This window comes from Atheta coriaria, unplaced genomic scaffold, assembly GCF_025399875.1.
Source record: "Atheta coriaria isolate IRGN ID8LTWV9N9 unplaced genomic scaffold, Caltech_Dcor_3.1 hic_scaffold_42_pilon, whole genome shotgun sequence".
Taxonomy (NCBI): Eukaryota; Metazoa; Arthropoda; class Insecta; order Coleoptera; family Staphylinidae; genus Dalotia; species Dalotia coriaria.
In genome coordinates this window covers 112,407-129,428 of record NW_027045484.1, presented here as the reverse complement: position 1 = coordinate 129,428, position 17,022 = coordinate 112,407, and the positions used below count along the sequence as shown (strand labels likewise).

Here is a 17,022-nt window from a genome sequence, read left to right as displayed (position 1 = left end):
GTCTCGTCTCGAAATTAAGACACGAAAAACGTATTGCTTATTTTTGCTCGGTGCGTTCGGTGTCCCTGAATGAACACATGGATGCCATCCGCGCCGCATGCTGGTGCCGCCGCTGTGTCTTCGCCTCTCGACTGTTTCTGCTTCGTTTTGTTGCTTGCTCTCCACTCTTAAATCTCGAGTACAAATATGTATATGTGTATATAATGCGGGACGTCGTGAGGAACTATAACGTGCGGTGGTGCCGCCGCCTCGTCTGCGAGAGATGCGTGCGCGGGGCTCTGGCGCTCGCCGCCGCCCGCGTTCACATCGTCCGCCCAGCGCGCCCAGGTGCCGTGCGCATCTCACGTCGCCGTCGCCGCCTCCAATGTGCTGCCGCTCGCCCTCGTCGTCGTCGTCGTCGTCGTCGAGCCGCCGGTGGCGCGATGCAAGGCGAGCACTGCTAGCAATCGCATCGTTCGTGACGCCGGTGTGCTGCGGAGACGAGTCGGAGATTATCCACTACGCTATATCAAAACTGCACTACTAACACAACTACGAAATGCATTCATCATCCATCACACACACACATCGAAACAATTTGCCAACGGAAGAAAAAATTTTCTCTCCTTGAGAGAGGAAAATGATTTTCTCGGATCCGTGCGAATCCTTAGAAAGTACGCACCCGACCTGGTTCGAGGCGCGGCGGGTTGCGCTCTAGATTCGCCCGCACCGACCCAGTGCCCTTTGACATATCCGCCCGCCAAGCGGAAGTCGTCGGATGTTGCCATCGAAACTCATTTCGCCGTACGCGTGTCTGCCGCCGCGGTCACAAAGCGATGGCGAATTTGCGTCGCACACGCCCGTAATGGGGCAAATATTATTATGCGATGTTTAGTACGGCAGTAAAGTTGGAAATCGATACTAATAAAACACAACCGTTTAGAGTTCGTGAAAAATCAATACTGCATAAATAAAGCAGTCGCCGTCGTATGCAATCAGCGATATAGAAAAGCGCGAATGGCCCAAAATTAAAGTGTTGATCGTGCTGAACTCCATTAGAGTAAACACACTGCAATAACACACCACCCGCTCGATGCGATGCGGTGACCCATTTTCGCAATACTTCTTGTACCGGCGCGCCGTGTACGTGCCCAGTTGTTGCCGCCGCCTGAATAATTCACGCGAGATTCGTACGTACACGTCCGGCGGCGGCGGCGTGCGTGAGTTATGACGGATAAACGTTTTCGCCACATTGTAATTACGCGGTGCCTCGGGGAAATCACTCCGATTCGCCGCCGCCGCCGGCGCAATTTTTATTTCCGAGACGCGCGCGCGCGCGCGCCACTTTCGGAGACAATCGAATTACGCCCGCAATCAAGTGCTCGCGACTCTACGTGCGTCAGGCATTAATACGTTGTCAACAAAGCGTAAACACTTTTGCTGCGCCCGGCGCCTCCACATAATGACTTATTATGCGGATTGTTTCTCGCTATTACACATCACCAATTAGCTGGTTAATTAACATTGCTTTGAACCACTGCCGACATTTTCACCGGAATTACATCCAATTAAACATCGCGCTTTGGAAAAATTCCCGATAAAAATGAGCACCCATAATAACACCACTCGAGTGTGCCGTGCGCCGTGTGCCGCGGGCGTTGGAAATTCTCGTGAGAATTTAAACAGGCGAGATGTTTACGGCCGTTTCCTTGGCGACTGGCTTGCCATCCGGCCGGCGTTATTGCATTATACGCCGGCGTGGCGAATTCTCATTCATGGCGCGCTTATTTTCGTAAATAAATGTACTCCCGTCACGCCGGGCTCTGACATTAACTGGAATTACTTAAACTTGCGAGGAGATATTCGCGTTATGATGACACAGACATTCAGTTTTAAGTGCAATCGCGGCCGAATTTATATATTCGCCATTGAAATCTTTTGGCTTATCAACATGGCGTCGCAAATTGCGCTTTACGATCGCCCCATTTGCCAAAAACGCGCGCGTCTTGCCAATTACGCCGGGCAATACATTCAATGCCAAGATGTCTTGGCAGCGTTAAGAAAATTTACGTAAAACGCATGCATTATCATGAAATAAATAAAAGCAACATGCATGATGTATATATCTGTAGGCAAAATTTGCATTTTATTGAATATCATGTTTGTTATTTTCTGTTAAAAATTCAATTAAACCCCGCGTTGTTTTCACGAATTAAATATTTAATACGCGTAAATATTTACGGGCGCGAAAACGTAATAAAACCGAAATTTGCACCTCGGCGCTCACATATTTCGGTGATTTATGATTTGTTTGCCGAGCGCGTCGCGAAAAACTGCACCGTAATTAAATAATAATTTTCGATGCGTGTACCTTTATGATTCATTTCAGTTTTAATGTATTTGTGCAGTTTTGTTATTTTTCTTAAGAGTCCATTATTCCACGGTTCATTTGTTCGGCGCGCACAAAAGCTGGCATTGTGGCATTGGAAAGAACGCGATGTGGAGGCGCCGGGCCATCATTAATCACCGCGGCGCGGCGGGGCCTGAATGAGTTTTATTATATCCGGCCGAAATTGGAGAGCAGCGCCGCTAAGTGTGCGCCTATAAATGGATATTTTGCATGTAATCAAAATAATCGCATTTGCGCCGAACAAAGATTGCAATTCAAACAGTTTTTCTTCTTTTTTTCGCTTCGTATTCGTCTAATACTTGTACGAGCAATTTGAAGTGACATAAAAAATTGATTGCAATGTCTATGCATGTCTATCCATGTGGATATGGTAGCCGTAGAAAGCCACTTAGAGTGTTTACTCAAGCCTCTTTTACATTCATACGCGTGTTCTCGCGTGTTCATTAACTATTGATCGACGCGACGCGCGCGCCGGGATTGATAAATATTTTCGAGGCGGCTGCGCCTTGCTCGCGGGGGGGTGAGCCCCGACCAAACAATCCCAACAGCACCACCGCCGAATTACCCATTCAGATGGGGCCAACCGAGGCGAGATTGCCCCGCGCGCGCGATTAGTGCTCAAACATTGATGGCGCGCTGCAACATTAACGAAGCGGCGCCGCTCCGCTGGGCTATTAAATTTAGATCATATCGCTAATTCCGACGGATGCCGTCGTCGGGCCCCTGCAGGAAGTCGCGTGAATAAGAAATGCGCCCACCGAAAAACAACAGGTCCCAGCTGACGCCGGCGGATTAATTGGAAAATCTCGCTCGGCTGCGTGCTGCTCCTTGAAAGAGCGTCGTTAAACTTAATATGATCTTGCTTGATTCAATGATTTCATCATTTATAATGCGGGGGCTGGTTGTTGATAGAAAGTTGAAAATGATTGCAGAAATTGCATGTTTTTCGTTCATTGTGCGTCAATTAACTCTTTGTTAGTTAATGATGCATTTGTGTAATTGCTAACGGTTGTCAGTCGACCACTGGTGGTGGTGTATGATGGCAGTTCATGTACGAATGCCGCCGCCGCCGCCTAATTACGAGAATGAAATCGAGCACATTACCTTTGAGTTGGTGGCGTCGCCAAGCAATCAATCACTCCGAATCAATCACACACGCACGCCGGCGGTCCCTCGCCGGCCGTAAGTCGCGGCAGGCACGCGCGATTGGGGGTGGTGGTGGTGTGGGTGGGTGGGTATGGGTAATCCACGCGACTGTCCGCCCGGGGCTGATGTCGCGCCGATCGAAGCGGAACGCGGCCGTTTCGCGCTTAATTACATCCGGCCGAGCGTAATTAAATCGGTCGCGCCGCTGGACGCGCGCGTCGTGGACGTAACGTGATGTTGGCGGTTGGCGGTCGCGACGCGGAGTGAGCTCACTCCGCCGGCGCGCGAATTACTTGTTGATATCGCGACTGCGTTTTTTTCTTTCTCTTTCTTCGTCTAGTTTTCGTATTCTTTGCAGTCGCGAAAAGTCGATCTGGCCGCCGGTTACTAAGCGACAGCCGACGCGGAGAGTGGGTGCTGCTCGTTGATGGTGTGTCGATACGGGGGTGGGAGAGGCGCGGCGACGAGACAGCGGGAGAGGGTTTTCGGCGTTTGGCTGCGGTGTGGGCGCGCGCGCGACGACGACGAAATCGGACGCGACGCCGAACGCGACTGCTAACTAACTAGCGCCGCGCGGAATTAGTGTGCGCGCCGGCCGCCAGCGGGGGCGGGCCGCGAGAAGCCGCGCGCAACAGCCCCAGCGCAACAGCAGCGCGCCGGCAGCAGCGCGGCTACAGGTGGCGGCTGCCGCCCGAGTGCGCGAGGTCACGTTCACACACCCAGCGCCCATTTCCTCGGGCCTTAAGCCACTTCGCGCGCGCCATATCAATGATTCATTATTTATTATAAATCGTCCGATTATGACGCATACTTTTTCATTGTTTAACCGCACGCGCCAAGCGTAAGCCTCAATTTTCCCGTGCCGATAATCTACAAGGACACGTTCAACAACTTCCTACACGTTTAATTTAACATAATTCGACTAGAAAATTTATCTACACAATTCAAGGACAACCTGTCACCCAGTCACCCACAGCAGCTCGTAAATATAAATTTGTAGAATAATAAAAAAAACTTCGCAGCTGGAGCGGCCAATAAAATCTCCGAACGCAACCGAATTTATTTTCCAATAAAAATACAATCTCGCGAAACACATGCACCCACCGGTTGCTATCCTGCCGGTGGTGGGCAAATCGATGCGGGGCGCGGATTCGCCGAAAGCCGTCCTCGCAAATTACATTTCCCGGCGAAATTTACATTTCGTGTGTCACGCTGTCACCCTACGCATACGAATCGCATTACGAAGTTATAATGGAAATCAGGTTGATACCTAACGCGGAAAACTATTCACAATTACCCCTGGGAGCAGCCGAAAAACATCCAAAAATTTCCCGGTGGAAAAACGAGTTGTGTTGGTATTAAGCACCAAAGACGGAAACAGGAAGTGGGTGCTTGATAGCAGGATGGAATTAAGAAATGCTCCGGAGGTATCCGCACGTACGCGCGTCCTTGCCAGAAGAAGAGTCAAGGTTAATACGCATTATCGGGCGACATTCGCGGCGCGCCGGCACGTGGAGCGCAAATAAAGAAGCCGCCCCCGCCGCCTGCACACCCAACGGGAGCACGCCGGGAATGCTAATGGTCTGTGCTATTTTAATATTAAAGCGGCGCGCCAACGAGGACAAGGTTCAGCCACGCACAATTGCATTGCGATTCGTGAATTCACCGCCAGCCACCCCCAACACTATCCCCGGTCAAATGAATCGTAATGACAAACTCATGTTTAGAACAAAATCCTCCTCCACGCAGTAAAAAATGTCACTAAACAAACAAATAAATCAAATGTGAGATTTCTACGCGTGGGGGCGGCGAATAAAAATATCTCGTAGGCTTTCCAGTGGCGTGTATATGCGTGCTGTCGATCTGCGGTGGCTTCATCTCTGTGGGACGCTTGGCGGCGGAGTATTGTTGACTTAAAGTTTGGCAGGCGTCACGTTCAATCAACTTTACAACGACGCCATTAGGAGCTCCATCACACTTGACAAACGTGTTCGATCGATTGCCGAAAAGTTGCTTTTTATAGCCAAATGCGTGCGAGGAATCACGGCGATCGTGAGTTCCCAACACCTTTCCGAAATCAAGAGTAATGTGCAGCGACGTGGGGCGAATCTTCCGCCGCGGCGGAGATTTAGCATCGGTTCGCACTTAAAATATTGCCGGCGATTTCCTACGCTTCGTGCGCGTTCGACTAACTAAGATTAATGAATCTCGTGGAGGACGAGGGCTGCTGGAAAAATTAAGATTGGTGGGCCGGACCTGATGGATGGCGGAATTACAACTTCAGGTTGGAATCGCTGTGCAACGATTTGCGTGATGAGAATCAAGTACGATGCATTGCATTATTAAGTCAAACGGTGTTAATCAAAGCAACCGCACCGCATTTGCCGCCAACGCAGCAATAAATCATCGCTGCGGTCGGCGGTTAATTTTTAATGCGTCAAATCATGTGTGAACGCGTCGAGTACGCGCCGCGTACACACACACACACCCTGATGAAAATTTCATTCAGGTTGTAAACGAGGGGCGGCGGTACATATACGAATCGCGGTTTGGGCCCCTTGCGGCCCCATTGCTGCGATCGATAGGAATTTCGTGTTGTCATGGTTCTGCCGATTAAAACAATGCATATTGTTCGTGTTCGCGTCCGTCGCATCATTCGCGTCGTGGGAATCGTGAGAAAGGCCCGCTGATTACAATAGCGTCTTTGTTGCCGCCGCCGCCGACCGGAAGAATGTAAAGTATTAAAGAAGCGTTGTATGCTCGAAAAACTTCCAAACCTCTTCGACAAAGGGAAATATTTCCGAAATCATGATCAACGTCAGTGAAAAACTTTGTGGAAACTTAATTAATTTCCGCTGCGCGTTGATTTGAATACGTACGGTGCGTTTTTCTGTTTGCCGGAGGCGGTTGTTGGTGAAGTGAAGTGTTCGGGATTGCATGCGTCGCGCCACCTTGTGTGTAGCGGCGCAATCCGCACATCGGAAATGCAGGAACTACAGGAAGTTCATTAACTCGCGCGTGGCGGCGGCGGCGTGAGGCGGCCGGACTCGGAACACGCACCGACCAGCGCGCGCGCGGAACAATCGATATCGCTCGGCGGCGGCGTTCGGCCACGTTCGAAATTTATTATGTTAATTATGTTCGCCGTCTCGCTTCGTTGCTTTTTCAGCGCCGCCGCCACCGCCGACGATGAAAATTCCAGCGCCGCTGGATGGAGCAGAAGTCGCGCGCGATACACGTGCGCATATCTCGCGTATCTCTCGGAATGCGAGCGGCGAAAGTTTCCGAGGCGAAAAAATCCCAGCAGGATGGCACGCGGGCGGATGTCGGCGGCGGCGGATGATAAGGCGGATCATCAACGCGACGACGTGGCGATAAATTCCAGCAGATATGCTAATGCGTTGACCCGGCGGTGTTTACGGCGTGCGACTTCGATATTTTCGATCGCAGCTGAAGACGCTCGTTTCTTATCAATCTGCGCGCGGGCGTGCAGGAATTAATATCGTTTTCCAAGTATTCAATACTGTTAAACACACAAATCGTTTTCCTAAACATTTTTCAGTCAAAAATTTTGATTATTTCGTGTTAAAAACGTTTTTTAACGAATTTTTAAACGTTTTTTCACTTTGTGTCTTATTAAATTTATTATTTAGTGTTTCTATCGAGTTTGCGCTTATTATTCGCCGATTATGATTCAAAACAAACGCGTAAATATCATAAATATGTATGCAAAACGATCGCGCACGAGGAAAACATCACTTGCACGCCACTTTAATCAAACATATTTTAATAAAATCGAAATTGTGTGGAAACATTCACGTAATACGCTCATGAAAGTAAAATTTTCCGTATTTTATTGCACGCCGCGTGTTTTGAAATAAATAGTTTTGTTTTGTGTGGTTTTAATTCGGCGCAAATAACGCGCGTGGAAAAAAACATTTGTCAAACAAAAAGTTTTCCAATTATTGCCGGCTTTTATTTGGCTTTCACACAGCGGTAAATAATAAATGGAGGGTTTTTAATTTCCCGCCGTAATTATGTTTTCGTCACTGCGGTGGTTCTCCGATAATTGTTATTGCCACTCATAATTCACAAACAAATTAAAATAATGAGTTAAATTGACCGTGAAGCAATGTAACGAGCAGAAAATTGATTTCCAATTGAAACGCCGATCAAAAATAACGACCGCGCCGCAATTTGGCCATTTTCGGATTTTGAATGTGGATGTGGATGCGCCGGGCTAGGCTAGTCTTCAATTAGCGACCCTTTCAGATCCGGTTTGGTTCCGATTTTCGCAAATCAAAATAAAAATTCAAATCGCGCTACGCTTCGGCGTTTAACAAGCGCGCCGTGACCTTTTCGGCGGGGCGGCCGGAAAAAGTTCGAGTTGTGTGTGCTATTCGTCATAATTTTGGGTCGGGATCGCCTGCAGTTTGAGATCGCGCGCGCCGCACACATCAATATTGGCCTTCAATCTTTAATGTCAAGCGACTAAATATAGGGCAAGCGAAAACGCGAAAATGTTACGCGGCTGCCGCGGTGGCCGCCTTTATAGGCCACTGTGTCATCGGGGAATAACAGGAGAGCGCAGAAGAGCGCGGCGCGCCTGCAACCGTTTGACCTCTGCGACTCGCCGAGACGTGATCTAGTGCCCCGTCCGCGCGGATGCACCTTCCACCAGCTGGGCAGGCGGCGCACGCGCCCACACCCCACCCCCATTGAACACGACTTCGAACTACTCGTACAACTTTCGTTTCCAACCGTTGCGTTTTTAACCCGCGCGCGCGCGCGCGTAATATCCATACATCAACCAATAGAGTATCTGCCGGATGTGTCGTCATAGCCCCGCCCCGATGTGTCAAACATCATCTTTGAAATTTCGCACGGCGCGCTGTATCGACATTCGCGCGGCACGTGCAGGCACTCCAAGAAGCAGCGACGCTGGAGATTTGTTTGCGCTCGCTGCGCCCACTGGCAAACAAATAACTTCTAATTACGTATTTGCCGAGCGAGACAGACGAGCTAAGCGCGCGGATGCTACGATTGATAAATTCAATATTTGCATGCGACCGACCCGCCAATTATCCTTCATCTAGCTGATCTAATTAGCACGCGCTCGCTTACAATAGAGGTGCATGTGTTAACAACTAACTAGATAACCCAATCAAGCCCTTTGACTTTCGCGCACAAATGTGTCAATTTCGACGATTTTATCATCCACGCAATAATTACTTTATTGTTGGGATGTTTTCAATTTTAAAGCCTTTGAGGTTTATTTTCGGAACAAAAAGTATCCTATCGCCTATTTGATTGTATCAACTGTTCTACTTTAAAGTTTTATCAAAATCGAGTGAGTAGTTTTTGTGTTAAAGAGCAACAAACATACAAAGTCACGCGTAATTGGTATTGCCACTCGAAATTCACGAACAAATTAAACTTTAATGAGTTAAACTGACTTTGAAACAATATAACGGGGATAAATTCAACAATTTTCGCTCGCGACTAACAAATTTCTAGTTTTTGAATTATTTTATGCGAAATTCTCAATTTCATCGATTTTAAGCCATTTTGATTTATTTTCGGCGAAAAAATCATATCTCTTATTCCATTAAATAAACTATAATATTGTGAAGTTTCATCAAAATCCGCTGAGTAATTTTTGCGTTAACGAGGAACAAACATACAAAGTCACACGTAATTGTTATTGCCACTCGAAATTCACGAACAAATTAAACTTTAATGAGTTAAACTGACTTTGAAACAATATAACGAGGGCAAATTGAACAATTTACGCGCACGACTGACTATTTTATAGTTTTTTTTTAATTATTTTGTGCAAAATCCTTAATTTAATCAATTTTCAGCCCTTTTTTGATATAATTTTGAGGAAAAAAGTATTCTATCTCTTATTCCATTAAACAATCTATAATATTACGAAGTTTCATCAAATTTCACGGAGTAATTCTTCCTCCAAAGTGTTTCAAACATACAAATTCATTTCTAATACACATCGCGTTGTCGTAGAAACGTCAACAACACAAATTACATCAGTTTGCTGTCGATACGTGTGGGAATTCTCATTACGCCGTCCATTTTCATATTAAGCGCATCGTTTTCAAAGCGGTTCGATGGCAGAACGGAGAAAAAAATGAAAGCAATTGCAGCAACAAAACGCAAACAAATAGGAGTTTAGAATATTAAACATGCATTACGTTCCAGTCCATTACAATTACGATATATTGACATGAATGCCACCGAGTAAAACATGCTGACGCATTCAAAGCAATAATTCCCATTTCTTCGTGTCTTCGCTCTTGTTTGATGTGTAATTTTCCATATCCGGACGTGGGCCGGTCGTGTACAACCGCGCTGCTCGGCGCGCATTTCTACCGCTTCCCACTTGTACGGAAACTTAGTCAACTTAGCTTTATTGTGACAAGTTAAACACACACTCACACATAATATATAATCCTCGATGTTTTTATTCGTAATATTTGAATAATCCGGTTGTCACGATGCGCGGTCAAACTTGTTGGCAAATTGTTTCGATATTCATGGATTCATGCGCGCTCTCGATGCAGAAAAATGTGTACTGGCTTCGAATAAAACTTACCGAGCACGGATGTTGGTGGTCACGGCACGCTTGGTTCTGATTTGATTGATTCGGCGATTATATTGACGGGTCGATATTGGCGAACGCTCGCAGGATTTGCATACTTGAGTGGACTCGGCTGCGGCTGATGACGGTGTGCTCGCCTGCAATAAGTCAAATAAGTCACCATGTTTCCAACAGATGTGCGGCAAAAAACAGCGAGTCGTATTATTCATACTAGTAGTGCGGAGGAATGTTGGTTTTCGGGGAATTCTCGTCATTAAAACGTGATTCGGTATGAAATAAACATAGGTTATTGAATGTAGGATATTAAGGGTAAATTATGCATCAAGTGCGCTAAACGGCACTTTAGCCACGTTTACCGAAGTGATGTTTACGTTATTTTTAATATATTTTCAGTTTTTTCATGGTTTTGAGACACAAAATGTGGTATTTTAAACATGGATGATCAAGGCCGTGACTAAAGTACTTTAGTCACGGGGTGCATTTATAATCTTACATTTCCCTGCCGTATTCGAGCGAATTTCGATGATTTAACGTACAAAAGGTCAAATACAAAAACTTCAACGTCGAAATATCTTGGAAGTAGACAAAACGTATGCATCACGTGGCTAAACATTTTTAAACACTTGATTGATTAAACGTTTGCTACGCTTGCTCTCTTAATCAATCTTGTGATTAAAACTCTCGTTTAATCACTGGTTACTTATTATAGGTACTATTTTCTAGTTGGTTGTTTAAAGCGCCAGTTTTTTCACAATTTTGAAAGTGGTACTTTAGACACGGACGGCTGCGCAGTAGGCAAATGCGCAGGCGCAAGCTCTACCTCGTAAAAAAAGTACTTTAGTTCTGATCTTGCCCGTGTGTAAAATTCCACTTTTGTGTCTCAAAATCGTGAAAAATCCTTGATAAATATTGAAAGTAAAAAATGTATTTTCAACCAAGATCCTCGAAGATTTCAATAATTATAGTCCGGAAAGTTTCGAAAAGATCGTCTTGAAATTTTAATTTGATCCGAGATTATCTAAACGCGGACATGTGAGCTTTTCAATGAAAAGGGCGCGTTTTTTTGAGCGCTGACACGGGTTCCGCAGCGACAAGGGACGCATGAATATTTCAGCTCGCTGCAATATTAAACCCCGCATGTCCTCCTCTGCCACCACCGCCGCCGCCCCCCGGCGACACTTTATCGATGCCTCGCGAAACATTCATAAAGAAATCGGCGAGTCGACGTGCCGACCCAATGCGCCGCGGCATAATAAACCCGCGTGCGGAATATTTATCTGCGCCTCGTATCATAAGTCGCCGAGATGCATTTTTCATGTGGCCGACCGGCCCCCTACCCCCACCCCTCGCCGCCGTCGGTCCGTGGCGCGGTAAAGCGTGTAATACACGTGTGCGCACATACGAGCAGCGGGCACGCAATCCGCAGCGCTGGTTTACGACCGCCGTCGCGCGCCGCGAATAAATTCCCTTTATAGATAGATGCATATCAGCCGCGATGCGTGCATGCCGCCCCGAAGCCAACACCGGGCGGCCGGGCGGACTAACGGCGCGCTTTAAGTAATAACTTCACAATTACGTATTTATTTGCCATGAAAGGATAATTCACTCGGCGGTTTTCTTATCGTGCTCTGGTGGTATGGTATGGTATTTCAGTCGCTAGGGAGGCGGTGAATAATTGATGCGTTGTGTTTGTCATTTTTAATAAGTCCTGATGCGCATTATCACTCTTCGCGTGGCGCCTTTGATCGTATTAATTTTTGGTTGGAAAATCAATGCACTTGAGTGCCGCTCTACTGCCCCACATGCCACACGCCGCCGCCGGCCGCTACGCAAACAAAATCGGCGCGGCACGCACACGAAAATCAATCGATAAACTCTCGGTATGTGTGTGTGTGTGTCGTGGTGGTGATTCACGTGCTCAGGTCCCTTGCGCATACATATTCAACTGAAGGCGGTGATTGTGGCGGCGGCGATGCAGCGGGAAAAAAGCAGGTGACCGGCGTGATTTCAATACTTCCGAGCGCGCACGCCCCCGCGCTGTGTGTGTATCATTACGCCTATCGTTTGATAAATAATTGATTTCATTCAGGATGGAATTATGCGCCACGCACACGCACTACTTGTTTACTACGCCGCGTGATTTTTTTCTCTTATCCACTTGTCTTCTTATCTCCCGGGGAAAAAAGCAATAGATTCGTTTCTGACGGCACTCAATTTAACAGCACCGCTCCGCAGCGGGAAAAATCGCCGCCGGCGCGAAACAATGCGAGTATGAAATTCGCGTCGCTGCCACCAGTTCATTATCTGCCTCTGTGCTCGAGTGCGCGACCATAGTTTAGTCTAGTGTTTACACAACACCGGGGGGCGGGCGCGCAGAATAGGCAAACGAAACAAGGCGCCGAACAAACGAAAATTAGAACGACGCGAAGCGTGACGCGACGCGTCGCACAAAAGCGGTGGCGACGGCGGCAGAACGACGTAAATATCCCATTAAGGACATCAGAAGACATCACAAGGCGCGGCGCAACCGCGTTTAGTTTACTACGGCTGAAGATGCGTAATGCATATTGTCAGCGAGCGCGCGCTGCCGCCAACTATTCAAACTATTCGCTATTCAGTCAAATCTCCGACGCTTTGTTGTCGGTATTAAATTCCTGACAACTCTCTTCTGCATATCGAAGCGTGATCTTTCGTGATTTCTACATTATTTCTCGTACGCGCAGCGCAAAAAGAAAAAAAGCGAGAAAAAAAAAACCGTCATAAATCCGCAGAAATGCGCGTTGTATAGCAGCAATTTTAGTATTTCAGTACTTTGAAAGTTAGATTGAAAATCTCTTGAGAAGTATTGACGTTTGATGAAATCCGAGCCGCGAGCATGTGCGTGAAGCACATAAAACTCCACACAACTTCGCCGGCCGAATCATATTTTTCGCGCAACTCAATTTTTCAACTTGAAACTTTTCGATACAACGCAAAAAATTATTGTTACCGCGGATGTTTTTCATGATTTTAATTCGTAAACTCATCGGCGCCGAGTTCAATTAAATCCCGAACGCGAGAAATCGCTCCAACTTTAATGCGCCGCGAAAGCAACAAAAGAACATTCAATTACACTAAAACTACCCCCAGCTAGCTAGCCAGCCAGCGCGGTTAACCAGCCGGAAAAAGTTGCGTCGCGCTTTCCCCCGAAGAGTATTAAATTGCCTGCAAGTTTTACGCGCGCGCCAGCCCCCTGCAGAATTAATGCCGGCGTGAATAATTAACCGAAACACTCGAGACGTGTTCGCATGCCTCGCGCCTCCACCACCACCAGCGAAACGATTAATATTTTGCGCTGTTTTTGTGTCGCGCGCGCTCGGCAAACTTTTCGCCTCCCCGAAGAATCGTTTTTGCACGCGAAATTACGCCGGGGTATTTAATACAACACTTGGTCAGGAAGCGGGCGCGCGCGCTCAAGAAGACTGCCAAGAATAACTTGTTGAATTGCGAAAGCCCCGCCGCCTGCTGCGATATGTAGTATAGTCTTTACCGCGCAGCAGGCAGGCGAGAAAAAAAAAACATATTCAACTTTTTAATTGAGCAGCGCACACGTGACGCGCGATAAAATCGAACGAGTGAATGAACCGAACGAGCGTGAAACGGGTTTTTATTCGAATAGAAATTGCAGGCATGCGAAGTTAAAAACGTGTGTTGTTTGCGAGCTAAACGTGTAATTATTTTAATGAAATTATGTTGGCGCGATTTTATCGACGGCGTATTATATTGTTAGTCACGTAGTGTTCTAGCGGGGATAGAGGAGAGAAAAAGGATGATTGCCCGGCGCAAGTAAATTAAACCCGGAGAGTTTAAACCGACGGATTGGTGGATGCGCCGCCCGAAAGTAGACTTTGCCTTTAATGAATCCACGATTTTCGAGAATCCGAGATTAACTGCCTAGTGCCGATCCTAGAAGCGGCGGAGACATGATGCAGGCCGGCAGCACGCGCTCGCCGCGAGTGAACCGATCAATAATTTAGCGAAAGATGATGATAATCCTCTTTCGGCTGGAGTTTCGAAATTCCGGAAGTTCGCCGAAAATCCTTCACAATTCGAAGCGCTTGACTCTCGAGCGCCCGGGATCATCCAATCAACAACTCGCCGAGTGGCACGGATGTTGCCTAACATGCATAAATATTGCCCAACTTTCGCGTATCTAACCTCACTTGCATGCTAGCATGTGAAAGTGACAAGGATCGCTCCGCAAAGCACTCGTGTTCACGGCTGCTAACTTCTACATTAGCCGAACCTAACCTAAAATTCACATAACCTCACTTCTATCACGTATGATTTTTCGACATTAGCCGAACCTAACCTAAAATTCTCATAACCTCATTTCTATCGAGTATGATTCTTCTACATTAGCCGAACCTAACCTAAAATTCTCATAACCTCACTTCTATCGCGTCTGATTCTTCTACATTAGCCGAACCTAACCTAAAATTCACATAACCTCACTTCTATCGCGTTTGATTCTTCTACATTAGCCGAACATAACCTTAAATTCTCATAACCTCACTTCTATCGCGTATGATTTTTCTACATTAGCCGAACCTAACCTAAAATTCACATAACCTCACTTCTATCGCGTCTGAGTCTTCTACATTAGCCGAACCTAACCTAAAATCCTCATAACCTCACTTCTATCCTATCGTATGATTATTCGAAAGTGGCGTGTGCCGAAAAAAGTGACCCACACACACGCTATTGTCGGCACAGCGCATTAAACTAAATTGACTCGATTAAACGCGGGCACGCCGAGACGACCCCGACGCCCGCCGGGGGCGGCCCGCCGGCCCCGTGCATTTGACATCGAGGTGGATTAATATATCAATGTACGTATTGCATGCACATGACGGAAGCGGGTCGTGTAAATGCGTACCACGTGAAGCGGCGCAACGCTTGGACAATTACCGCCGGCGTCGCCGCCCCCCTATGCGCGGCCCACTTTCGGCCGCAAGGAAGCATTGTTTACGAATGTTGTTTTCCACGAATGCGCATTCATCATCGAAAATGCTGCTAGGTGGGTGTACGCTGCTGGCTTTTTTTGCCGCCTCACCGCGCAAAATTGCGCAGTTTGCAGGCATTCTTCCCCGGCTGCAAATTGGCGCAACTTTCCGGATGCAAATTTTTAATTTTTTACTTTTTTGCTTGCAAAACTACGTTAATTATAACTATTTCATTGAAATTATTTCAATCTCTCTGCCATTGAGAAAGTTTCCGGATATCTACGCGATACAATCAAGCATGACGATTTAATTAATCGCATTGTTTGATTGTTTGCGAGTGTATCGAAAGTTTCGAAGGGGTCACACGACGCGCACATGAATTTATTTGGTCGATAGCGCGCGCGCGATTCGCGCCGGCAAACAAACCCACATCCCGGCGCCTCCACCCGCAGCAACTCGCACACAACTCGTGGTGTGCTCTCCTTCAATTTCTAATTGTTATTTGTCGACTTGTTTGCTTGTTATTTTCGTGTGTGCGGGGCGCGCACGAAATTGTCGCACGACGGCGGCGCGCGCACCGGTTCATTGCCTCTCGACGACGACGACGACGAAAAAAAAAGCACACGAAAAAATAATAATAATATTCTAATGAGAAAATAGCCATTTCGCATGTGCGAGGCGAACGCACCGCCGCCTCCACTGAGAGATTATGGAAAAGATTGCGGCGAGGGTCGAAAAGTTCAGTTCAATAACTCGGGCGAGAAAATTAGAGAATAACTTGGATAATTTGCAAAAGTATCGCATAATTTTTGCTCAGGGGTGGCACAGTGGCACGATTCATTTTCGGCGAGTATCGATGCAACAAGGAAAACGAAAACAGATTGTGATAATCGATAGGAAAGTTTTGTTTGAAACAAGTTGAGCGTTTTACCTCGGATGACACTGGCGGCGTGTGCGATGATCACCAGCAGGCCTGCTGGTGATGATGGAGACGCATCTCGACCGCCACTCACCACCACCGCACGTGCAGCACACCACCGCGCGCTGGCCACCTTCCTCTCGCAGCACTACGCGCTACGTGTTCCTCCTCGCCGTTGCCGCCTCCGCCTTCGCGTGGTCCGGTCGGGTGTGTGGTCTCGGCGGGCGGGGGCGGCGGTGCGCGCTAATTGTTTATCTCTCCGGAATACGCGCGCGAATTCTTCCTCGGTCGTCTCTCGCGCACACCGACACTTGGTACCCGTTTGTGTTCTTCGTGTTGATTTGAATTTTCCTGCGTGCACTGCGTGTCCCTTTCGCAATTCGCGCGCGCGTCTGTGTATAATATATGTATAGAAGAGAAAATGAAAAATTCGGGCCGTGACCGAACTGCCAGCCGACAGGATGGTGAGACTGACGGTTCGGGTCGGTTTGGGAGCCGCTCTCGGCGGCACACACCGAACACGCCGCGGTGGTGGTGGGGGGGGGGGCCCGGCGGGGCACGGTCGTGCCGCCGCCGTCGGGGCGTGCGCCGTGCGTCCCCGAAGAGCGAGGAAGCCGAAGCGCGGCATCTAACCGCCTCGGACTTCCCAAAAGTCGATAACGCGCTGATACGCGCGGCGGCGGGCCCACCTTCATGACCAATTTCTTACGGCCCCCAAACGGCCGCCGAGCGCCATCTACAGCGCGCGCCGAAGGACGCGTCTCGTGTTGCCCATCCAATTAAAGGTAATTTAATCCGTGAAAACGGACGCGCGTGTATGTTGACTCAGGGACAACGCAAGTATTTATCATTTTAATGCGCTGTTTGACACTCATTACACTATTGATCAAACAAACAAACACGCAAATCGCTGTGGTGAATCAAGTAACCAATATTTTCAAACACTTGACTGCGCATGCGCAGC

At 47.7% G+C, this 17,022-nt stretch overlaps 1 long non-coding RNA gene across 1 annotated transcript; it reads right to left on the bottom strand.

The window, feature by feature from the left end:
• Positions 1-87: 87 nt before the first annotated feature.
• Positions 88-16,532, bottom strand: LOC135802640 (uncharacterized). Its single transcript, XR_010550592.1, has 3 exons — positions 16,071-16,532; positions 10,149-10,291; positions 88-471 (listed from the first exon to the last, which is right to left on the bottom strand). It is a non-coding gene; the product is annotated as an uncharacterized lncRNA (long non-coding RNA).
• Positions 16,533-17,022: the final 490 nt, after the last annotated feature.